This window comes from Alligator sinensis, unplaced genomic scaffold (assembly GCF_000455745.1).
Source record: "Alligator sinensis unplaced genomic scaffold, ASM45574v1 scaffold462_1, whole genome shotgun sequence".
Lineage (NCBI taxonomy): Eukaryota > Metazoa > Chordata > Crocodylia > Alligatoridae > Alligator > Alligator sinensis.
This window is the reverse complement of record NW_005842741.1, coordinates 379,738-405,414: the sequence shown is the minus strand read 5'-3', so window position 1 is coordinate 405,414 and position 25,677 is coordinate 379,738. Positions and strand designations below refer to the sequence as shown.

At 44.0% G+C, this 25,677-nt stretch overlaps 1 pseudogene; it reads right to left on the bottom strand.

The window, feature by feature from the left end:
• Positions 1-2,118: 2,118 nt before the first annotated feature.
• LOC112552047 lies at positions 2,119-2,259 on the bottom strand (annotated as a pseudogene).
• Between the last annotated feature and the right edge of the window lie 23,418 nt (positions 2,260-25,677).

Below are 25,677 nucleotides of genomic sequence, written 5' to 3'. Positions count from 1 at the left end.
ACTTAAAAACTCCAGCAGAAGCTTCTGTACAAGATGAATAAGCAGCACTGAATGTTACACTGTTTTCAGGTTGATCCCTTAAAAGAACCATGACCTCAATTTGGCACTGATATATTTAACTGTTCTGCATTTCCTGTGCTGCATGACAATATGGTTAGTGGGTTTTCAGAGAAGTTCATTTTCTTGCTAACACCATCAGAAGTGATTGCCTCATAATGTAGACCACAGACAAAAGGCTGCACTAGAAAAAGACAAAATAAGCGATTTGTCCAATGAACAGGGGATACTTTAAGGAAAGCTTTCAAGGAGTTCTGTTGTATTAATTCAACAACAGAATAAAAACAGAAATGAACAAGAAGAGCATAGCAAAGAAAAGAGTGATTACAAATTTCCAAACAAAACCTGTATTAAGTTGGAGTTAAGGCCACAGATACTTATTTATCATAAATGGGGGAATTTGACTAAACATATTGTTGTCATTTAAAAAATGAGAATGAAATTTTTTACCTGAATGCCACAAAAAGCCAGAGTTGAAGTTACAAGTTATGGGAAATCAGTGGAAAGGCTGGACATACATAGTAGGACTGTAGTAGGATAGTTAGGACTGTGCAAAGCTGGGAAATGTTCTCCAATTCCACTCATTTTTACAATCCATATGTCTACAAACACGATAATTTTACTGACAAAAATGAAAATGAGAGTAAGTGCCATGTGAAAATTCTTGTTTTTGCAACATGTAGCATGCTGCTTCTTAGGCAATCAAAACCAAAGATAACATCAGCACTACATTTTTTCCTTTTTTTTAAAGTTTCATTTTAAGGGCCAAAACAATTCTCAATTTTACTGGGCAAAGCCCAATAGTCAAGTTTAAAATTTTGACTGAGCAGAGCTCAGTCGTTCAAGTCTGTGTGGATCTACAACTGGTCAAGTATGTTGCTTCCCATACTCATCACTCTGGGGCTTCAGATACTCCCCAAATCTGTGGCAGGAGTCCTATGTGCAAGCCAGGGCTCAGGAACCCTGGGGCTAGGATGCCTCCTAGTCTTGCTTGCTCCTAGCCAAAAGGCTGGGGAGTGAGCCAGGGGGAATGCAAAAAAGCAGCCCCCCATGGCCACAAAATTATGCAGCCAAGTCTCCCACATTTGGGGAAGCTTGCAAAGGTCAGCCTGGTGTGACAAGGCTCAGCTTGTGCCTGTCACTCAGAGGGGTGTGGGCAAGCAGCAGAGCAACTTGCAGGTGACTCCCAATTAGGAGTCACAAGGCTAGCAGGAGGCCGCCTGATTGGGAAGAGGGCATAGCTGTTTGTGATAAGAACAGGCCCTGAGCAGTAGAGCCAGCAGTTTGCTGCAAGCAGCCTAGGAGAGAACATCACCTGGCTGGAGCTGCTGCCCACATAACATGTTGGAGATACAGGGCAGGAACTATGGGGATGGCAGGAGGCTCCTGGTCCTGGGGCATGACTTAAAACTACACCCTGCTGAGGTAGGATGGTGTGATGGGGTTGCTTCTGGCAGGGCTGCTTCCAGGAAATGCCATACCTGTGCCTCTCTGGTAAAGGGCGGGTGTGGGGTGCCAGAAAACCTCAGCCCCCATCACCTCGTGGGTTACCCCATACAGGGGAAAGGCTAGGGGAGCACACCCTGAAGACAAAAGCACAGGGCCCACGCTCACGAAGTGAGGCCTGAGGCTGGGCTCAGGCTGTAGAAGGGGGCCTGAGGCAGGGCCAAGGTCCACAGTAAGGCCTGAGGCTCCAAAAGCGGGGGTGGGATATATGCTTAGGATAGAGAGCCCCAGTGTGGGGGCATGGGCATAGTGAGGCCAAGTAACAGTCCAGCTATAGGACCGGGGTTAGGCTGGGAGAGGCCAAGTGATGGTCCAGTTAAGGGACCAGGGTGCTGATAGATATGGATGCCAACTGTGAGGCATGGGACACGGTATAAGGGAAGGTTCAGAGCCATGTATAGGCCCTTGGCATCAGGGCAATTAAATGGGAAGCCTCCTGCCTGGGAACATCATAATGATCCATCAAAGACAAGGCAGGCGGGCAGTTAGCCATAGACAAGTGGGTGGGCCAATGACTAGACCGTCCTCAGTACACCCACTTGTTACACCTGGCCAGAGTGCAATGGACAGTTCTCACTCTAGCAGAACCACTTTAAGGGAAATCGCAGGGGTCAGCCGGCTCAGAGTGCAAGGGACAGGCCTCACCCTGGGAGAACCACCTTATTGATCATGGTATCTCCCCTGCCAGGTACATATGGTCTGCCAGCCTTTATTTAATTACACATCCAATGTAAGTTTCTTAACTTAATGTTCAAAGCTCATGCAATCTGAATCTGCATCCACTGAAACAAAAGGCAAAGGCACCAGCCAGAAACTTCAGCCAGTCAAAGCAGCTCTGGTAGTCACCACCACCAGGCCTGTTGGAAATAGTGAGTGACCAACCTGACGGTGGGTGGTTGGACCCAGAAAAGTATTACGCGAACAGGCCGGGACAAAAGGGTTACAGGGCCTTGTTCCTCCTCCTGTCTCTTTCTCCGTTGACAGAAAACACCAAGGAGGCGGTATAACAAATAAATGCTTTACTCACACTTTCGTATAGGTGGTTTCCTTTACAGCAGTTTCAAGAATAAACTCGCTGTTAACTCAAGAGCTCTAATTCGGTCATGATGGGGGCATCCGGGGGGAAGGGATTTCATGGAGGCAGGACCTCCGGTGAGGATGATCAGGCCTCTCCGATATGGCATGGGTCCCAGCTTTTTGGCGCGCACACTTTTCCTTTTAAATGGGCTGCATCCGCCCGCCCCCTGCCAATCAGCCCAGGACTGGGACCGCCGATCTCGCGGCTATCAGGCCACGCCCACTACTTCCCCCACGCCACGAGCACAACTTGCTCTCCTGCTTGGCGTTTGGTCATTTATATTTTCTTTTTCTTTATCACAGTGAGGACTGTCAGTGGTTCAGGGTTTTCTCTGCATGGTGTTGACAAGCTGTTTGCCTCATCCTGATCCCACCCCTTCCCTCTCAGTCTCTTCAATTCAGCTTTGCTACACACCTGCTCCTCTCACTTCTCCCCTTCTCTCACATCCTTTCACTTTTCTTTCCACTTAGATATTTCTCCTATTCTCTACCAGAAATAAACCCTAAACATCCTTCCAGAGTTAATATGGAATTTGCCCCTGCCATACTGCTCAATCTCCTTATACCCTGTGTCTGCCTTCTCTATTTAGGTTGGAAATAGGTTGGGGTAGGGACAATCTGCTGCTGTGTGCTAATAAAGTGCCTAGAACAATGGGGCTGTATTGCTGGTTCACTATTGGAGTTGTCAGCATTGGTGTCACCATTCTCATCCTCATTGTTCTTATTTATTATTGTAATGCCTAAGAATACACCAAAATGAGGCCAGATACTGCATAGTCATAGAGAAGCCAACAGTACCTGTCTTGTAGTGTTCATAATCTAAATAGACAAGATGGATAAGGGGCAAGAGACGAGGTATAACACAAACATAGTGAGCATGGTGAAAGTAGGAAAAGTCATTCCAGTTCAGCAGAGGGTTGTTTGAGAGTGGATCAGCTCAATGGAAAGAAGATGGGACCCTGAAAGGGGAAGTGAGGGACAAAGACAGGCCAGGGGAGAAGAGGGTAAAAGATCTGGTGTGTTGAGACAGAAAGACTCTGTGGGTAGGGCACTGAGAGGTTTGGATCAAGCATCTGAGCAATACAGAGGAGAGAGTCCAGTCAGCACTGCAGAAACTCCTCTGACTGTCCATAGGTTCCTGTATCACCTGCATCTGCAGCAGCTCCCAACTGCAATCTTAAGTTGGTTTCTTTCCCCATGGCAGGGCTGGGGAGGACATTCTGTCTGGGTCCTAGTTTCCCCAGAGCATGTAGAGGCCATCTGCACAGTTCTGGGTTCATAGGGAGTGCTGAGGCATGGGTGATGCCAGCTGAATCTCATTTCTCATCTCTCTTTACTGAGATGAGAGTCTCAGCCATCAAAGTTTGTCTTGTATGTCAAACCTATGACACTATGCTGCAAGTACCTTCTCAGTGGAAAGAATAAGCGTGACAGAGAAATTCCATTTAAACACTTGTTCTGGAAACATTTCTTGTCTCTGTGACACTGTACCTATGACTTGACATAACTTCCCTGCAAACACCCAAATACAACAAAACATGCATACTTTCTCTATAAGCAGTTCTGAGCACATGTATTAAAACACAAGGTGTTCGATACATTTATCATTGCATATTAAAACCCCAGTGCCTCAAATTTGTCTTCTCTTCCCTCTATACATGTAACAACAGTAACCAGGTAGCAGTAAACTAATTTACATTCCAGAGCAATTATCTGCAATGATGCACTCCATTAAATGGGCAGAAGGTGGCTTATTCTTCATAATCCATGTTGACACACTAGAAATGAAAGTGAGACAAATTATAGATAGCTGTTTGGTTGAACAAACACACAGGAAGACATGGAAAAAAGATAAAGCCCAGGTTTTAATCCTGCATGATGCCAAGGACCTTCTGAGGTGCCTAAATGCCCCCAACTGCATTTGAAGAGGATGCTTAGTACCTAGCAGAAGGGCAAGCTAGAACCCCAGTTCAGAATACAGATGAATGACTGATTTCTTTACAATGTATTTTAAAAGCACATACAGCATAAACACAATCTCTAAATTTATTTATAGATTCATAGATTGTAAGGCCGGAAGGGACCTCGGAAGATCATCAGGTCCAGCCCCCTGCACCAAGCAGGTGACCCCAGCAAGGTGACTGTCTAGTCTTCTCTTGAAAATTTTCCAGGGTAGGCGATTGCACCATCTTTGGAGGGAGCTTATTCCACAGCCTGGACACCCTAGCTGTGAAGAAGTTTTTTCCTAATGTTGAGCTTGAAACAGTCTTCCAGGAGTCTGTGGCCATTACTTCTGGTTTTACCCAAGGGTGCCCTGGTGAACAGTTGTTCACCAAGCCCTTGATGTAAGTTCCTGATGTAGTGGTAAGCTGCTACCAAGTCCCCTCTCAGCCGCCTTTTTTTCAGGCTGAAGAGTCCCAGGGTCCCTCAGCCTTTTCTCATATGGCTTGCCATGCAAGCCTCTGATCATATGGGTGGCCCTTCTCTGGACTCTCTTAACCTTTTCCACGCCCTTGTTGAAGTGCAGCGCCCAGAACTGGATGCAGTACTCCAGCTGTGGTCTCACCAATGCCAAGTAGAGTGGAAGAATCCTTTCCTTGGTTTTACTGGAGCTGCATTGATTGGTGCATGCCAGAGTATTATTTGCCCTGCCGGCTACAGCGTCGCACTGATGGCTCATGTTAGTTCCTTTCCTGTTTTAACTCAAATTTTCATTCTATGAAGAGTTGGAGGCGGGAATAGTCAAGCCAATAAAACTGCTACAAAAAAGGCATTACTGGTCCAAAGAAAGTGATCATGTGATAGGTAAAAAAACTAAGAGTGGAATGCATAAAAACTGCTGAGGAGGTTTTAGATGCCTGAAAGTTGGTATGAACTGAGTCCTTTATAAGCGACAGCATGCTTCTCATACACAATAACAAGGACTTAAACTGGGCCAGCTCAAAATGTCTCATCAGTTCAGTATCTTTCCACAGAATTCTGTGCCACAGAATCTAACTTTTCATTTAAAAAGAAGTAAAATCATGCTCAATAATTCACAGGGCCTCCATTTAGCACACTTTGATCCTCTAGGCTTTTCAGTGTTGCTAAATAAACACAGATCTATTTGAACCCACTGAGACCCAAAAAAATCAAGGCACTGAAAACAAATGCACTTTTAAAAAATATTAATTGAATAGTGTGAAGTTAATTTTCAAAATGGGAACCAGGAGAAGTAAATCTAGCTAAGCATTACCTCAAGAGACATTGCTGGGTTTTGACTCTGAACTTGAAGCCTAAAATGCAAGCATTGGTTGATCAAAGCATGCAAGCAAAGAAAGTGATTATCACATTTGGAAGACCCGTGCTATCTAAACTTACAGGCTTATATGGCTATTCAATCTATTAAGTGAAGTGACTTATTTTAGTTTTGAAAATGAGTATAGCAAGGGAGGGGGGAGGCAAAGCATGGTTGGAAGACAGAATTTCACAGCAAACCTTCACTTATTTCCTGCCGTTCTGAAACCTGGCGACAACAACTGCTTTTTAGCACTTCAATAACATATCAAAATGTTTCTTTCACACAGTGAAACCTGCTAATTCATAAAAATCTAGAACAGAGATCATGATCTCCCTAAAACATCAGACAGCTGTTCCTTAGGCCAGTTCTCAATTTTTTAGCATCAATCAGTGTTCTAGCCGCACACAAGATTTGCTAGCTCCTGTCCATAATATTATTTATTTAGTAACATTTATAATTAATATTTCAAAAGAAGTTATCTCTGTCTCTAGGTAACATTGCCATTTGTTAAATATACAGTTACAGGTGAGGAAAAAACCTATTGGTAGCTTCTGTTTACCCCAAACCAGAGATTATCCGAGGAGAGATTAAATCAGAACCAAACTATACTCATTTTGCACACAAATACAAGCCCTTTTTATGCCCCTCTCTTTCACAATGGCTCGGTAAAAGGGTGAGTTCCCTGGTGTGTCCTGAAAATGAGTATCTTGAGGTCTAAAAGAATTCAAAAAACCCTCTTTGATTTTAGTGGGGGATATGTGCACCTCTTGAAAGGCTGAATTTAGCCTCTTGTGCTGTGTCATTGCTTTAAAGGGTGTATTTGTGTGATGGTGTGGGGTGGAGATGAAATATGATTGTGTGGCGAAAGCATTGGACTGAGACTCAGACGATCTGGATTCAATCCCTTGCTCTTCCTATGTACCCTTGGACAGGTCACTGAATCTATCTTTGTCTCCGTTCCTCCTCTGAAAAAGAGGGATAAATATTTCCCTGCCTCATAGATGTTGTGAAGCGCTTGCATTTCTGTTGATGAGAGGTTAGATAAATACCTAGATACAAAGAGAGAGAGAAGGGCTGGAACGTACAATAGTGTGTTGAAACTGCTGTGATGTTTTTTTAAATAGAGAAATATACGAACGGGTTAGTAGGACTTGGCAGTCAGCCAATCGCATGACAACCCATCACATCCCTTGTTCCCTCTTGTGCTGTCACCGTGCACCAGCTGAAATGAATAGGCAAAAACAACCTCATTTCAGCTCCATGCACAGGCTGTCAGTCACTCCTGACAACAGGCGTTGGGTGCACATTTTTAGCAGAGTTTTAACTGATCAATCTTTCTGGAGTAATTCAAACGCACAGATCCATCTGCCGATGACTTGCCACTCTGTATTTACACACACTGCACCTGATCTTTAAATGTATTGTTGCTCTGAGTCACTGACTGGTGCAGTTTCTGCACAGGTGATCTGATTCACCCCAGTCAGTTAATAATGTAGCTGGTGGAAATTAAGTTCCTATTTCTATGAAAGTATAAATGTTATCTGAGAGGGTGACATTTAAAATTCACTGAAAAAATATTATTTGTTTTATACACGGTTGTTGAGCTGCCAAGGAGCTTTTTTATTTCTAGCAATTTAAGCTTCTCTGCAAAGCAGATGATTTAAGACAGGCAGAACATGCCTTTCTTCACTGATCCATTATGTCTCCCTTTTCCCTTACTCTCAGTCTGTAACTGGCAGAGAGGCAGCACTGGTTAGAGTCTCTGGGTAAATGTACACAACCCATTTTTCATTTTAATCTGAGGGAGAGAGAAGGAAACCTAATAAAACATACACAGGGCCATAAAAAAGGAAACAGGCAAATCTATCATGATGGATAACACTTACACAATTAAATAAAAATACGCTTGCAGCACTCAGCAACCCAGCACATTTCATTTTTATCTGCAGTGTCATTACCCTAATGTTTTCTGTCACAAAATCTAAACATAACAAATCTGTGAAGGGGATGAAGTCTCAGGTTTCAGGAATACCAAGCTATGCCAGGCAGATCAGAAAAGTAGGTCAGTGGGTCATTAAGGAGAACCTAAACTGAAAGAAACTCTCTGACCTGCTGTAAAAAAAAAAAAGCACATATTTGCATAGATGCAGGATGTGCATATAATTTCACCTATATAGACAGCAAAGTTAACAAATAGGAGCTAAAAGAGGATCTAAGAGGATGTTAGAGACTGGTATCTCTCTTCTCCTGTATTGTGTGCATCCCACAGATCAGATCTAATTTCACATACAGTGTTTTTCACACTAGAAAGGTAACATACAGTAGAATTGCACTTCCGCTTTACCTAAACGTAGTGTAGATCAATCACAGTAACCTACACATTGTGGAGCAGAATCTTAATAAGTCATGTCGTCATTACAGTGTATTTCAGTTTTCATTTTCATCCTAAAGAGTCCTAAGTACTTTACACACTTCATTTGCTCAAGAATGAAGCAGGATAAATTCAGCATTACAAACTCCCATCTCAAATTCTCACCAGTGGAGAGCTTATTTCATGACTTTCATCTTACAAATGAGAGTAGGATACATCCCGGAGAGCAGCTGGACTTGTAGTTGTCGGGTATTATGCGTCAGAGATGCGGGACACCTGCCAGGGGTCACACACACTCCGTGGGCAGTGTAAACTGTTGCACCCCTTCAAATTTAACAGCATAATTTCCTCTTTGTCCCCAGCCAATTCTGAGAACTGATGCATGGAGGGTAAAATCATAGCTCTGCTTGTAATCCACCCTGACTATATCCTTAGGAGAGTAATGAGGGAAATGTCTGTACCCCACCAAGTGCAGGACTCTAATTCTGCCAAGCTCTGCATGAACTTCCTTACTTCACCTCTCACAGACCCCCACCTCCACACAGGCTAGGTAGAATCAAACCCCCAACCAAAAGGAAATAGCACAGACATGCAGATAAACCGAAACAATTTGTTACATGAAAACTAACAGTGGGAAAATTCAGTTTGTACTTTTTGGAAGATGAGGCTTTGTTTTATGCTAACCTAGTTTGCTGTATTTGGTACAGACTCTTCTTACATTTCTTTGTTAAATGAATCTCAGCTTCTGTTTGCTGTGCTTAGTCTTTTGTTACCATGAGGCCATTTCATACAGAAGTGGGGGTTTTTTATTCATGTTCTTTTTTTCCCTTTGATTGACAGCCAATCTTTTCCTTTGTTTAGCCCAGTCAGCATTTTTTGTTTTGTACTTTTCTGATTTGGTACCCAGTTATTCTAGCTCTTTGTGCTTGTTTCACAGCCTTACATTTTCTAAGCCCCTTCATGACTAACAAAACATTGCCATTCAAAACCCGCCTTCAGGAAATCTGAAGTCAACACTACACATTCTGTTTCCAGCTTGGAAATCTTTGAGGAATTCTACAAAACAATTTAACAAATATAAAAATCCTCTTGTGGTAGTGGGGTAAAAGAAAATATATTTTGAAACATCTAGCCATTCCTAAAAAATATTCTGGGTAAGATTTCTCATTTCCTTGCACTTCTATACAAACAATAATTTGTTTTTGAGCATTTAACTCTTGCTTTTGCATCTTTTGTGGATTGTTTGGAAGATCTGGATACTAAAATACTTCCATGAGAAACCTAGACAGATGCTATTTACTATGGTATCTAATTTGGCTCAAACCTTTCCGAAATGAGCCATCAGGTAAACAAGTGAATTATGTGTGTAACCAATATATAGATACCAGCTTCAAAAAAAAAGGAATATATATAAGATTATAATTATTTGTCCTCCAGGACTCCCTAAAATCCCCAACAAAAGTCATAGGATCATTGTACCAGTTCCTGCTTTTAAAAAAAACAAACCTAAACAGGTATAGGAAAGGTAACAGAGGGGTGAGGTGACTTAATAGCATGCAAAAGTAATGGTCAGTGACAGAACCAGGAAGACATCCCGGATATACTGGTCCCAGTCACTGAACCAGATAATAACCTTTTTATTGTCTACATTAGGAAGAATTAGTACAATATGTAGCATAGTGAAATACTGGAGAACTACAGGATGTAACAAATTAAATAATGGATTTTAATGATGACTTGAAACACCACTCAGGAAACTTTGGTTTAAATCATTGTTTTTAATCTTGTTCTGCATTTATCCTTTCCTGAAGAAAAACTGGTTTTAATTTCATTGCTTTTTTTTTTTATTTTTGTTAATCTAGAGGCTATACCTATGTATTTAAGTAATCTGTTGCTTGACATTAATTTCTTCAGCTTCTTAGTTTTTACATTCTTTATGATAGAAAATGTTGAACAACTTATGTACTAGCCGATGATTATTTTTTCTTCTGCTTTGTGCCAAGCTAGTTTTAAATACAGTTGAATTAATGAAAAATATATAAGGAAGCATTTTATATTTGTATTATATCAGTTAAATGTAACCATGTCAGAGGTACTGCATACATGAAAAAAATGTCCAAGCATGTATTGCATTTAGAACAAACTGACTTATTAAATGAAGCAAATATTATCTGTAATTAATTAATTCAACTGGTCATTTATTGTCACCATGCCTCTCAAGGTTTTAGAACCACTACATCTTATCTCACACCTTGGTTTCATTCACAGACTGGATGATGAAAACACGCTTTCTTGCTTTTTCAGTGTCCAGTCCGCTTCTGAGTTTTGAATAAGCTGGCCTTTAAACTGAACACATAGACTGAAATGAGGAAAATACTCCCTCAATACCTATAAAAGGAGTTACTGCTATCACAAGCAAGTTTACCAGTTCAGCAAGCTCTGCTTCTGGGAGCTTAGTCACTGTCTCCCACGTGTTTAATGGTTTGATTTTCTTTACTACTTTGACAGCAAACCTATGTTCATTGAATATTTTTATTTAATTATATTATTTTAAGAGATTATAGTCACTTCAACCTAATCATAAGTGGTCACATTTTCAAATTTAATTGCAATAGGTTTATTTTTCAAAACGAAAAATGGATTACATTTACATTTGACCAATTTTATTTTTATTTTTAAAAATTATCATTATTTTTTATCCAACCAGATTTACTATTACAGGAAAATGAATTTATGTATCCCAAAAATTACTGTGTAAATCCATTTATCATACCTTGATAATATAACACTATAATTTAATAAGCAGTTTCTTTAGTAATCAAATGTATGTCCATTATATTGTGTATATACATTAAGTAACAACTTATAGCCACATTTTATATTTTATTGGAATCAGGCATTTAAATCCCCCTAAAGGCAAGCATATGCTTTCAGATTTGCATTAGCTTAACTGGTTTGCTAAGTCAAGGCACAGAAGAGGTATGACCACCAATCTAGAAAGATTCACTCTTACTCCAGAAGTACCTAAACTGTAATCACTGTATCTAAAAATGACATGATTAGCATGTGTTAAAATCTGATTATTAACTTGCCAAAGAGAAACTGAAGCTTCATGTTACCATCACTGAAAGAAACAGACATAAACAGGTACTGCTTTTAGAGGTACCATACATGTGGTTGAGCCCATTCTGAACAACCAATGCTTTATTCCCCTCTTTGATGTTACACATTGATAGCCCTGGGCTTTAAAGTATTTTTATAGTAGTCAGACTCCGGTTTCTCCCAACCTGTACAACTGATTCCCAAGCACCCTTTCTGAAGCATTTTCCTTTTCCTTCCATTTGTAGGGACACTAGGGCACAGATCCTCAGCTAGTGTCTTAGGCTCATTGAAATCAATGACAATTTATACCAGCTGGGGATGTGCCCCTTGCTTTGGTACTGCCTATGTTATGAGAAGGAGTCAGATAGTATGCATTATACACACAGAATTATCTTTTGAAATAGAATTCTAAAACAATGTATTTAACATATGAAAGCCTGGGAATCTGAAATGAAAGTTTTTACATTCTTGGCATTCATTCGTAAGTCGGCAGTGACAGCTTTCATCCTAGAGAAAACATTTTTTATCTCATGAAAGTTGAAAATAGCTTTGTGCAATACTTGTGCCTCTCACTAAGAAGGGCCTTTTCATCCTTGACCTACTTCTGCTTTCTGCACAATATACCTAATGAGTAATAATGACTTCAGAAAGGGCAGCTCTAGAGAAAAAGTTGAAGTAATGCCTTAAGATGATGTCTATGAAAACATCAAACAGAATATTTTTCAGTGAGCTGAATAAAAAGTATCTGGTTAAAATACACATAGGTTTAAGAATTAAACTGTTCTTTACCAATGGGCAAATACTGTTAATATAAAGTGGTAATTATGAATTTTGTGGTATTGTTGTGGCAGGAATAGCAAGAGTATTACCACGTTCTAGAGTGTTGTGTGCTGTGTTGCGTCTATAGGCCAACTTGGGCATACAAGGAGAGAGCTGCATATGAAACAGCTGCCTCTGAAATAGGCATGTGGCAGTCAGGGGCACCAGAGAGACTCTTTCACCCACAGCAACTGGGGGAGGAAATGGTCCATAGATAATGGAGACCTGGAAGGAGAAACGGGAATGGAAATCTTTGCGGATCACTAACACACTCCCCCATTCTCTGCACTTCGAGTTCTTTTAGCCTTTACATTTCACATAGTGAGAGTTTGCATGTGCAGGACTTTCAAGATTAGGCTCATAATGTCAGCTAGATGTGAATGGATAGGGAAGGGAAGGAGCACTAGTGGTAATTGGTGGATGGGGCAGTTTGCACTGCTCTTGCCTGTGCTTTAGCTGTTCCTCACACTTGGGTGAAAAGTGGGGTCTGATGAAGCTAATAGCAAAAGCCAGTGAGTTTAATGGCATCAGGATTTCACCCACTCATTTCGCGGATGGTCAATCCAACAACTTTTATCAATAAATTCAAATATCCCAGCCAACCAAAACATTTAATCCAAGTTCAATGAAATTTTACGTTTCTGCATGTCTCTGAGCCAGTCTTGGAAGTCATGGTCAAACAGCATTTATTTATGTAATTACTCTATTTTTTATTCTGTGCTTAGAAACCATGTTGTTCATCAGTCTGAGGAACAGGAGTAAGAGACAGGAGTCCCTGAGGTCAATGGTAATTCTAGATCTGTCACTGATTTCCTCTCTGAACTTGTGTAAGACAATCACCCATCTATGAACTGGGAGAGTGTTATTAGGATAGTGTTATCTATTAATATTTGTAAAACATTTTTAAACATAACATTAAAAAGTGTTTGATTATGTTAAATGCTTACAATCTGAGAGACCATAATGTGGAGAAGGCCAAATAATGTTATTAATGCCTTGTTTGCTTACCCTTCTACCTGTCTTTTAGGGAAAAGTCATGGTATCACTGAGCAGCTCAAATAACTGCACTACATGCTAAGATTCTCATACTTCCTCACGCACACATGCATATGATTGCATACACACACACAGAGAAACTAAAGGAGAAAATGAGCCAATTACTACAGGCAGAATTCTGATCTGCCTGCACTGCTACATCCCCCCCAGCCTGTCCCTCACCCCCTGACACCTCCATTTCCATTTTTATTGACTGGCTTTCTTGCCTGCATTGTATGCCAGGCCAGCCTCTGGCTTCTTTACTATTCCTTCCATCCAGGATCAGGAGACACACCAACTGCAGGTGCTTCCTCAGCCTGACAAAGGGTTTTTCAACCTGAAAGCTTCCTAAGGTATATTTTTTTAAGTATTCCTTTTTCATAATAAACATATAGACATAAAAACACAAGATAAGCCATCACACACCATGAGTAACATCATATATGCAACACAACACAACACCTTTACTTTTTGCTGTCAATTCCTTTATAAAAAGAAAGGCTCTGTGACAGTTCCATTTGGGACTTTGCTGCTGCTGCTGCTGCTGCTACTGGTGTTGAGCCAGCTAAGTGGAGAAGAGCAGTGACGAGTTTTGACCCAATATTTTGACCTGCCATCATTTACAATGGTGGACTGGACCGAGGCTGTAGGGGAGGAGGAGGCCTCGCTGGGGCACATTGCCATGTTGTGCAGAGGCCCCAGCATCAGGAAGGGTGCACCTGAACACAAGTACACACACACACACACACACACACACACACACACGCACGCACATAGTCACACAGTGAGAGCACACCTTAACAGACACACTAAAGAAGCAGCAGCTCCTACTTGAGAGGAAAGTAGGAGCTGCTCTCTGACAGTTTGGATACCTAAGATGCTGCTGGTGCTACTCCTAGTGCTCAGTCAGTCACTAAGTTATTTTACCTGTTGTCATGTAAAGTGGTGGACCGGACTGAGGCTGTAGGGGAGGAGACCTCACTGGAGCACACTACCATGTTGTGTAGAGGCCCCAGAACCAGTGAGGGTGCACCTTAACACACTGTGGCAGGGCACTGTGGGTGCCTGCCACTTTAAGACCAGAGCCAAGCAGCCAGCAGGTGCTTGATTGAGGCAGCCATTTTAGATCCCTGGCTGCCTATATAAACAGCTCAGTTCCCTACTGGCTGGCCAGGCAGTAACACTGTCTGCCTGTGAGGCTCTGTGAATCATCCTGGAGGTAAGGGCAGGAGCTGTAAGGGGTGGTTAGGAGGCTCCTGATCCTGGGCAAGACCTAAAACTGCAACCTGCCAAGACTGGGTGGCTTGGTGGGGCTCTCAGTGGCATGGGAGCCCCCAGGAAATGCCAGGCCAGTTATCACCTCGGTAAAAGGTGGGTCAGGGCACATTAACCCTAGCCCTGACTTTTGGGTGGGTTTAAGTAACACTGGAGGTAGTTGGGGGCTAGGAACAGCTGAGGCCACCTGAGCCCTGTGGGGTGCAAGACCCCGAGAGACCCTGAGGAGGGTGGGGCCAGGCATGGCTATGGCCACTTGGGCCACAGGACTTCACTCCCCAGGGGGCCCAAGTGAAGGGGGTGGTATGGAACCCCAAGTGAAGGGGGCAGAGATGAATAGCCCCAAGTGAAGGGGGTGGTGATGGGGAGCCCTAGTGTGGGGGAGAAGAAGCACAGGGCTGAGGCCCCAGTACATTTATATATAGAGAGTAGCCCCCGGAAGGGGCCAGAGTAAGCTTAGACCTGGTCGGGTAATTGACTGGCCACTACCCCAGTGAGGGTCATGGGAGAGGCCCAAAAGACAATATGTCTGCCACCCAAAGGATGGACTAGCTAAGCCTATGGCCTAAGGGGCCCACTTCAAGAGGGAGCAAGGCAGGATGAGTCATTGAGGTATGAAAGAGACCCTGTGAGAGGGTAGAGTGTGTGAGGCCTGAGTGAGAGGTGGGCAGTATGAATGGGTGTGTGACTGAGGCCTGATGGCGAGGCCTAAGCTTGCTCTGGCTGTAGGCCAGGAGCATGTTGTCATCTGGATGCCATCTGTGAGGCATGGGCTGTAGTGTAAGGGAGGTACAGAGCTGCAGATAGCGCCCCCTGGCATCAGGGCATAAAATGGGCAGCCTCCCACCTTAATTAACATCTTATTAATTAACATCTTATTAATTAACAACAAGGCATGGCAGGAGAGTCAGGTGGATGGTGTGCCCATAGGCAAGTGGGGAACCTAGCACTGGGGCTAGGTGGGGAGTCCCACTTTGCCACACATAGTGTCACCCACCCATGTCACAAGTTTTGCTTGTTAGTGGCCAGAGGTGCAGGGCCCCAGAACCCAGACTCCCCCTGCACCTATTGATAGCTGGCAGGCTTTGTGGCCGTAGCAGGCCTGCAGTAGTGTTTTTCATCCCCCTGTTCCCTAAGGTGGACACAGCTGGCAGGCTGCATGGACACAGCAGGGCCTGGCAGGCCTGCAGTAGTGTTTTTCACCCCCCTGTGCCCTAAGACACAGTTGCACAAACACCCACGTCACAAGCTTTGCCTGTTAGCAGCCAGAGGTGCAGGGCTGCAGAACCCTACCCTGCACCTATCTCTTTAACAGTTGGCAGGCTTTGTGGCTGCAGCAGGGCCTGGTAGGCCTGTAGTAGTTTTTTTTCACCCTACTGCGCCCTAAGAGAGACATAGTTGCACAAGCACCCATGTCATGAGTTTTTGCCTGTTAGCAGCCAGAGGTGCAGGGCCCCAGAACCCACCTCCTGCACCTATCTCCTTGACAGCTAGCAGACTTTGTGGCTGCAGCAGAGCCTAGCAAGCCTGCAGTTTTCACCCCACCATGCCTTAACACACACAGTGTCACCTATGTCACAAGTTTTGCTTGTCAGCAGCTTGAGGTGAAGTTTCCCAGAAGCCCCTGCACCTATCACCTTGAACTTGGCACAGTTTGTGGCCTCAGCAGGGGCTACCATCCCTGCAATTTTTACCCCACTGTGGCTTAATACACACAAGTGACATGAGTTTTGCTTTCAGGACTTTAAGGTGCAGTTTCCCGAATTGGCTCCAAAGCTTAGGAGCTGCTTCAGCCGAATCAAAGCAGAAAACTGATTCAGAGCTCCAAATTGAATTTGGATTCAGCCAATTTGGATTCAAATTGGCTGAATCCAAACCCAAATTGAATAGTTCCCTAGTTGCACAGGCATACAAAACTGATGTGTTTGTGTGGTTCAGTGTATGTGGCTGTTGCTCTGAAAATGCAGCCCCTGAGTTCTAGCCTATACTCTTACTCTGAAGCTTCCCCAATGCCTTCCATCCCATGACTATTAAATGCAAAGGGCAGTATCTCAGCTTCAAAAGGAACACTGGAGAGGAGACTGTAAAGTGCTCAGCCTGTTACATGGTGGCTAGAGCACAGTGCTGTGAAGTCAAGGAGATGCAATTTCAAAATGCCCCTGGGAAATGCAAGGAGAGCCTAGAACATTGGGCTCCCTCTTCCTGGGTAAGTAACCATGCATATGCTGGGGCTAAAACATGGGAGGGCTGCTCTTACCTGGTTTTTCCAGTACTAGTATGGCCAGCCAGTAGATACCCTCCTGTGCACGCTCAGTCGTTGTGGGCATACCTACATGCCCACAGGACATGGGTAATAGAATTTACAGCCTGTGCATAAAGGCCAATAATGCCACCTACCAGCACATGCAGGGTAACCAAATTGGCTAGCATATAATAATTATTGGTCAAGAATAATATGTATGATTTTTAGATATTGCTAAGGCAAACAAACAATGCCAAGAGACATCAACAGCATATGCAACATATGGTTTCAATATTTCATTTATAAGGGTCATTTGAAAATGACTGTGCTTTCCTACATAGATGCTTGCAAGGAAACAATTATTTTGTTCAATTTAAATATGCTAAATCCAAGCCATGGAGAACACTGTTCAAGTGAGAAGGAGTAATGAGCAACATTATAAGGAAGAAATGAAAGCATATACAGGAAATAGAGTGCAGTATTCCAGTAACCATTCTGCCTCCTACCTAGTACTAAGAAAAGAAGGAACCATAGGGATTAACATCTATACACTTATTCTGATTCATATAGCCAAGATTAAGAGAAACTTTCATATGGATGGCTACCTATAATTGATAAGCAAAGATTATATTGCAATTATAACTTCACTCTATTGTTTATTTAATGAGAAGGAAGGGTATTAGCTCCCGTGGGTGGCTAGATAACAATATATTAGTTGTTTCTCTATTGTGCATGGAGAATGTTTTAGACTTATTACCTATGGAACATCTACAACACTGCAATATACATGTTTTTGTTGTCTCCCCTTTTCGCATGACATTTTAGGATTACAACATTCATAAATTAATATCTAAATTTGATAACCATTCAGCTTCTTGAGGGGTAGCTGCATGGATTGATTTTAGATTGCCATTAAATGATCTAATTGGACTGTCGTTCACAATGTGTTGCGCTGTGTGAAAAATCACACCACAATCGCAACCCAAACTCTCTTTGATTCTCCATTTATGGAGTAGGTGTCCACATTTTCCATGAAGTATCCAGATGTGATTCAGGGAGGACCAAATCTTTCTCAGCAAGTCAAATCCTGGCTGGAGGATTGTAGGGCCATTGATGATGTATTTCTGTGGCAGGTTGGTATTTGCCCAGGCTTCCCTCCATTGTTCTTTGGTGCTGTTATCATCATAGTGTATTTCCAGAAGGGTTTTCTAGATCCAAGCCTATCTGGAAGGTGGTGTGGTGGTGGTGTGGTAATGTCCTTGTTGATTGGAAGGTTTGGGTTACCAATGGCCTTATGGTGTTCCCTTACACATGCAGCATCGTGGCACAGCTGTGGGGGAGCAATGTTTGCTAGTACCGGAAGCCAGGGCAATGACATACTTTTTAGCTTTCCTCATATAATCTGCATAGCTGCATTTAACTGTGTATCAACAATATTTGTGTGCATGCTTTTGTCCCAGACTGGGGAGCAATATTCTGCTGCCAAGAAACAAGTGCTAGAGTGGCCGTTTGAAGTGGGGTTGCATTTGCTCCCCATGTCGTTCCAGCCAGTCTATGCACAAGGTTGTGTTTCAGAATTATGGCATATAACTACTTGCAACATTATCACCTCTGTCCAACCTCCCTGCGTGTATTGATTATGACCCAGTCTAAAAGACCTTTGGGCAAGAGTTCCCTGGACATTTATTATCTGTTCAAACTGCCAAGCTCTTAGCAAACACTGAATTAGTAATATTGCTCATGAATATGCCATGATTAGGACCTCCGGTAATGCTGTGGGGACAGCTGGGTTTGGACCACTGTGATTCTGAAAGTCACAAGTAAATACAAATATCCAGCCTACATAAGCTATAAGATTTTCTGGGATTTGCAAAATCCTCCTGTGAACTAGGTCTGACTTTTAAGGTCACATGGAAATCATGCAAAATTTAAAATCTCATATTAATTTGACTAAAGAAGGAGCTAAAGAAACATCTGAGATCCCACTACCCTAAGCTTTGAGCAAGGAGAGGAGCATTTAAAATATGGAATATTCAAAATGATCTAAATTTAAACCCATATGTAAGGTTGAAACAAAACCAGGCCAAATATGTTTGTTGCTCTAAGGCTTCTGAACTCAGATCTTAAAGCAAAACTCAGATCAGGGGAGGGAAAAAAATCTACATGTGTCAAAACTGCTTGGAATATTCACATGAGAAGTGAATTTGGTGTTTTGATTTAACACATGTTTTTTGTGCAATTCTACTTATAGCCAGTTTGAGAAACAGTGTACCGGTGCAGAACTAACACTGTCAGAGCTGACTACGTGTACCACAGTGTACAATAAAGTAAGGCACTGCTGTGGGAAAGTTTGCCTCTAGGCTGCATCTTCAACAGACATTAAGGCACGAAGATGGAAATAAAACCCTTGAACCAAGCATTAAAGAGACATACTCACACTAGGGAAATGTTTAAATTGAGGGCAGTGGAGGCTCTTCAGAACAGGCAGGCAAAATACTGACTACCCTGTATTCAGTGAGATACATTATGATCTTTAGCTTCTACTATAAATTGTTGCTGAGACTTTTGTATGCTAATTTTGCATACCGTTTTCAAATATCACTAGCCTCCACTGATTGGAGTCATTGCCAATGGTTTTGTTGGGTGGAAGGATAGCTTACTTCTGTATATCTACATGTAGCCCTTTGACATTCCTCTGTATTTGTTTGTCAGGTCCTTTACCTGCAGTTAGCTCTTCCTGTACAGCTTTTGAACTTGTAGTTTTTATACTTTCAAAGCAATGTATAATCATGGATTTTATTCTTATTATAATTATGTGGCTATTATATTCTACAATAATGCACATGGACACCAGGCCCCAAGGAGCTAGCAGTGTAAGTAGAAACAGGCTTCATAAGGGATATGGATAGTCACTGGAGAGGTGATAAAGGCTATGTACAAAGAGAATCACTGCTTTCTTGGTAGAAATCATGAGTGTATAGATGTTTCGGGGTTATTTTCCTGGAGCAAAAATTATGGTTCTGGAAAAAATATAACCTGACTTCAACCACTTAGAAGTCACTCCTGGGAGAATTTGTCCCAGGAGATGGAACATTTGTACATTTTCCCACAGCTTAACTTCCTGGTGATTCAGTCCTGGCAGACTGTAGGGTCTGCCCTGTTGTCCCCGGATCATGCGGGTGGCCCTCCTCTGGACCCTCTCCATGTTGTCCACATCCCTCCTGAAATGGGGCGCACAGAACTGGACACAATACTCCAGCTGCGGCCTGACCAGCGTCGCATAGAGGGGGAGGATCACCTCCCTGGCTCTACTCGAGATGCACCTGTGGATGCACGACAAGGTCCGGTTAGCCCTGCCAACCATGACCTCGCATTGTCGGCCCATGTTCATCTTGGAGTCAATAATGACACCAAGATCCCTTTCCGCCTCCGTGCTCTCAAGTAGGGAGCTCCCCATCGTATAAGTGTGCTGCTGGTTCCTACTACCCAAGTGCAGCACCCTGCACTTGTCCGTATTGAAACGCATCCTGTTCCTGTCTGCCCACCCCTGTAACCTATCCAGATCCTTCTGCAATCTCTCTCTCCCTGCTAGCGTGCTCACCTCCCCCCAAATTTTGGTGTCATCAGCGAATTTGCCCCGCTGCACTATCTGCTTAGCTCCCAGGCACCAGAAGTCACTCGGAGGGAGCAGCAGTGCAAACCACCTGCCTGCTTCTCACTCCAAAGTCTCCAGTGAGCAATCCAAACTTTCCCCAGATTGGGATCACTCCAGTCTTGTGGAGATGCAAGGAGCAGGATAGATGGGTAGTTGCAGGCTAAACACTTGTACTGCTCCCTCTCCCAGAATGATTTGTATCAGTGGAATTTTTCCACTGTGGCCAAAAGAGATGGACAGGTGAGCTCTCCAAGGATATGATAACAGGGGTTCTGAAAACAGTGTTGGTTATGGCTTATATTTTTTCCCTTAATGTACTTTCTTTCAGTTCTCTTTCTCTCACACATTTAATTACTGCAAACAAACCCAATCTTAGTCTTCCTTGTGGGATCAAGTAGAAGGAGGAACTGAATTATGAGGGCAATATCACTTATTCACAACAAACATATTGCAGTAATAGCAAAGGGTACACTGAAAGCTGCTGGCAAAATAAATTGCTTCTTGAATATTAGTTCCTTTTTAGTAAGTGTGTCCCACTGTGAGAATCCTTCTTTGAAAAGAAAGCAGAAGGATGGAGGTTGGAATTCATTCTAGTACCCTGCAAAGAACTAAGACACTCCAGACATATCTTACTTCTTAAATATTAGATCTTGATTTGTTTTAACTCTTCTTACTTCGACAAGAACTTATGACAGAAGGATATTTATAATATGCTGTACATTTGAAAGTAAATACCTGTAATACTAATATGCAATGTAGGTACTTTTCCCTGCTCCCCCATCACTGGGAAATTCAGTGAATAAATCATTTTTTCAGACATTATGATATCCAGCAGCAGCAAGATCAGACCCTATGTACATAATCTTGAGGCTGTAGTTAAAAAGCAGAATTAATTGCATTAGTCTTGTAAAGGCCTCATCTTTCCCAACTTGAGTTCACACTTTAATGATGCTGTATGACGTGAATTCTTCTGATCTTGAATAGCACTAGAATTTAAAAAAATTATCCTATTATCACTCTAGCTGTCAGAGAATATCTAAATGCTAGAAACAGTTTTAACAGGAAAAAGGAAAGGAGGAAGGGATGGTGAAAATAAATTGTATTGCTATGCCTTCTCAATTAGGTCCTTGTAACAAAAGGGATTTTTGTCTCAGGGAGTTTTTTTCTCCAGTATACTAAAGACATTGAACTGAACTGATTTTGCATTGGTAGGAATTCAAGCAACTGAATACTTTCTTAAAGACAAGAGCTGAACATACATAGCTGGATGAGCTGGATAGGTTAAAGCTAAAATTGGAACCAGTGAAGAAGCATTCAGATTTCACCTGTACCAGCCAGCCATGCCAGAGCAGTAGACTGGCCTAGACTGTACATGATGCCATCATTTAGTGCAACATTTAAGTACATTATTAAAGTTCAACACATTCTCTAGTTCCACTGACCACAATGAGATTTAAGCATACGCTTAAACATGTGGTGAAGTGTTTTGCTGAATCAGCATCTATAGGCACAAACTCACACTCAGGGCAAGATAGAGCACCAGGTGGAGCACCAGGAGGCACAGTCTCACGGAGAAGCAAGAGAGACTAGTTAGTATTCTACATCTGTCTAGGAGATGCAGAACCTCTTCTTCTCACCCCATGTAGTTACACTGTTCTGCTGCCAGTGTTGGAGAGCCAATGGTACAGGACCAGTAAACAAGGGAGTTTTCATGGGAGTCCTGCTTGGGAGAAGAGCAGGAGGCCGCAGTTGCTTAGGAAGAGGGTTTGTGAGTGCTGGTGAGTATAAAGGTCTGCCTGGTTCAGGCTTGATGGTGAGCTTAGGAGCCATTTTGCATGCTTAGTTGGAGGAGTCAGTTGATTGTTGTCTCAGGATGTCTGTTTTCTGCCAGGAACTTGAATACAAAGTGTTGCCAGGACTCATCATAGAGGTCTACCTAACTCAAGGAGGTGGCCACTGATCCACGGGCCAGCCGCCAGTTTCACAGGAAAAGCATGGCTCCTCCACCCACCATGCCTCTGATTGGCCCTGGGGCCCTGGTGGCTTCACCCCTTACTGCTGATTGGTGATGAGGGTGAAATAGGTTTGGAACTTCCGAATCACTTCGGAAAAGATTTGGAGCCAATTCGGCCATAAAGTATAATGGGGAATCAATGAAATATCTATAAATTTGTTGTCTTTTGGCTGATTTGGATGAAACTTGTAGAAATGGTAGCCCCTGCTGAGAGCATGACTTGTGCCAAGTTTCAAGGTGATAGGTACAGGGGTTTCTGGGAAACTGTACCTCAAATCCTGAAAGCAAAACACATGTCACATGTATGTGTTAAGCCACAGCAGGGTCAAAACTGCAGGCATGCTGTCTCCTGGTGAGACCACAAAGTCTGCCAAGTTTCAAGGAGATAGGTGCAATGGTTTGGGGGAAACTGCACCTCAAGCTGCGGACAAGCAAAACTCAAGACATGGGTGACACTGTGTGTGTTAAGGCGCAGCAGGGTGAAAGCTGCAGGCCTGCTAGCCCCTGCTGAGGCCATGAAGCCTGTCAGCTTTCAAAGAGATAGGTGCAGGGGTTCTGGGGCCCTGCACCTCTAGCTGCTGACAGGCAAAACTCATGACATGGGTGCTTGTGCAACTGTGTCTATCTTGGGGTGGGGGAGAACTACTGCAGGTCTGGCTGCTAAACTGCTGTGTTACCAGCTACCAATCAATCACGATTCACTCAGGGACCAGCTTAATACACAGTAGCTAGCTAATGTAACGAGTTAACGAGCAAGGATTAACACCTACAAAACCACAGACTAAGGAGTGGAAAGAATCAGACTCCCCCTGCACCTATCACCTTGAAACCTGGCAGACTTTGTGGCCTCAGCAGGGGTGACCACCCCTGCAGTTTTGACCCCGCTGTGGCTTAACACACACACGTGACATGAGTTTTGCTCTCAAGAATTTGGGGTGCAGTTTCCCTGAACCCCCCATGCCTATCTCCTTCAAACTTGGCAGACTTTCTGGCCTCAGCAGGGGCTACCATCCCTGCAGTTTTCACCCTGCTGTGCCTTAACACACACAGGGTCATCTATGTCACGAGTTTTGCCTGTCAGCAGCTTGAGGTGCAGTTTCCCATAAACCCCTACACCTATCTCCTTGAATCATGGCAGGCTTTGTGGCCTCAGCAGGGGCTACCACCACTGCAGCTTTGACCCCGCTGTGGCTTAACATATACACGTAACATGAGTTTTGCTTTTAAGAATTTGGGGTCCAGGTTCCCCCAAACTCCTGTATCTATCTCCTTGAAACTTGGTAGGCTTCATGCTCTCAGCAGAGGCTACCATCCCTGCAAGTTTCATCCAAATCAGACAAAAAACAACAAAGTTATAGATATTTCATTGATTCCCCATTATACCCTATGACCGGATCTCCAAAGCGGCTCCAAAGCTTTTCCAAAGAGCTTTGGAAAGCCTAACAGAGCCGATTCGGCCAAATTGAAACAGGAAACCGATCTGGAGCTCTGAATCGGATCACTAGCATCTGAATCAGCTGGATCTGAAGCTGAATCAAATAGCTGCCTATTCGCAAAGGCCTAGCAGCAACCACCTTGCTAGCAGCCCTTTGTGCTTGCAGCCCCACTCCCCTGTTCCTCCCCAGCAGGCTGCGTGGCTGGGCTTGAGCACCATGAAGACTGCTAGCTCTTCTGGGGAGCCAGAACTTTATTTTCAGTATGGGGGGGAGGATTTTGGGAGGAAGGGGGTGTTGCAGCAAGTCCACCAAAATTGCAGAGGCTACTAGTTTTCTCAAAGCCCATCTGATTTCACATTTTCCATGAACATTGCACAATCCCGAATTCAGTAGGTCCCTACGTATCCAGCTCTCTGACTACTATCCCATGCTGTTCATCCATGTGGGCACTAACAACACTGCCAGGGGTGACCCTGTGCATATCAAAAGTGCCTACATGGCTCTGAATGCAAGGGGATTGGGCCTAGGTGGTGTTCTCATCAACCCTTCTAAGTTAAGCATAAAGGTCTGACTAGGAGCAGATGCATACTGGAAATCAACACATGGCTGCATAAATGGTGTCACCATCAGGGCTTTGGCTTCTTTGACCATGGGGTGGTGTTCCAAAAAAATAGACTAGGATAAAAAGGATAAAAAGTCTGCCCAGTTCCGTGCCTCCTCATGCTGGTCCCACGTGTCCTTGCAGGCGACATCTTCCACCTGACACCTGTCCTGCTGGGCAATGTCCTCTGCCCAACATCTGTGCATCCACCTGCTGGTCCTCCATGGTTGTCACCAGCCAGTCCAGGAGGAGGGGCTGATCCTGGGTCCTCCTCCTGTGAAGCTGGTGCATCGCTAGGGCCCTGGCTGTGGGCAGCGGTGACCCTGGGGTCACATCCCAGCTGCCAACTGCAGCCTCTCCCCTGTGTGCAGCTGAAGAAAACTGCAGAGCCATGAGAAAGAAGCTGTTTGTGAGAGTTCGCAACATTTCTGAGGTAGGATTCTCTGTATCAGGGGCCATGCACTGCCCAGCCTCAGATCAGGGGTTAGACGTGCATGGGTGCCTAGGGGCCATGGTAAATCAGGCAGGCAGGCCCAGGCCCAGGCAGCCGTCAGCTGAGGCCCCTGTCCCTTCTTACTCTCCAGGGACTGATAGGCCACTGGGTGCTGGCCACAGGCATCCTGCCTCCCCTGCCCCATTCCCAGGCTCAGACAGGCCAGGCTCCTGGCAGCACTTGCTGCCATGGCTCCAGATCCCACTGCCCCCACTTCTCCTTCTGCAGGTCTGCTGATCTCCTGTGCTTCCGCCAAGCTCATGGTGCCTGGGCTCAGGAAGCATGGGGCTCCTTGATAACTGGGAAGAGGAGCTGCTTATATCCCTGCCCTCCCCACAGGGGGCCTCTCTTAGGAGGCACCCTAGGGTCAGCTCCCCTCCCCACCGCACCGGCACTGTGCTGTGCCCTGAGAGTGCCCCTGCTGCATGTGTCCCAGGCACTGTGAGAGGACCTGTTTGCATGGACCAAGGAGTACCTGATCCACTATGCCCTGCTGCTGCTGATCGCCATGGTGCCTCAGGCACACCTGCACACCTGGCATGGGACTCTGAGCTTTGACAGTGCAGGGGGAAAACCCAGGGGCCATGGGAGTGTGGCCAGGCCAGATGGAGATCTAGGGCTGGGGCTGGGGCCAAGGGCAGGGGCAGGGCTTACCATGTGGGTGTGGCTGGTATGCCTGGTGGCTCCAGTTGGTCCCAGCTGGCAGTGATGTGT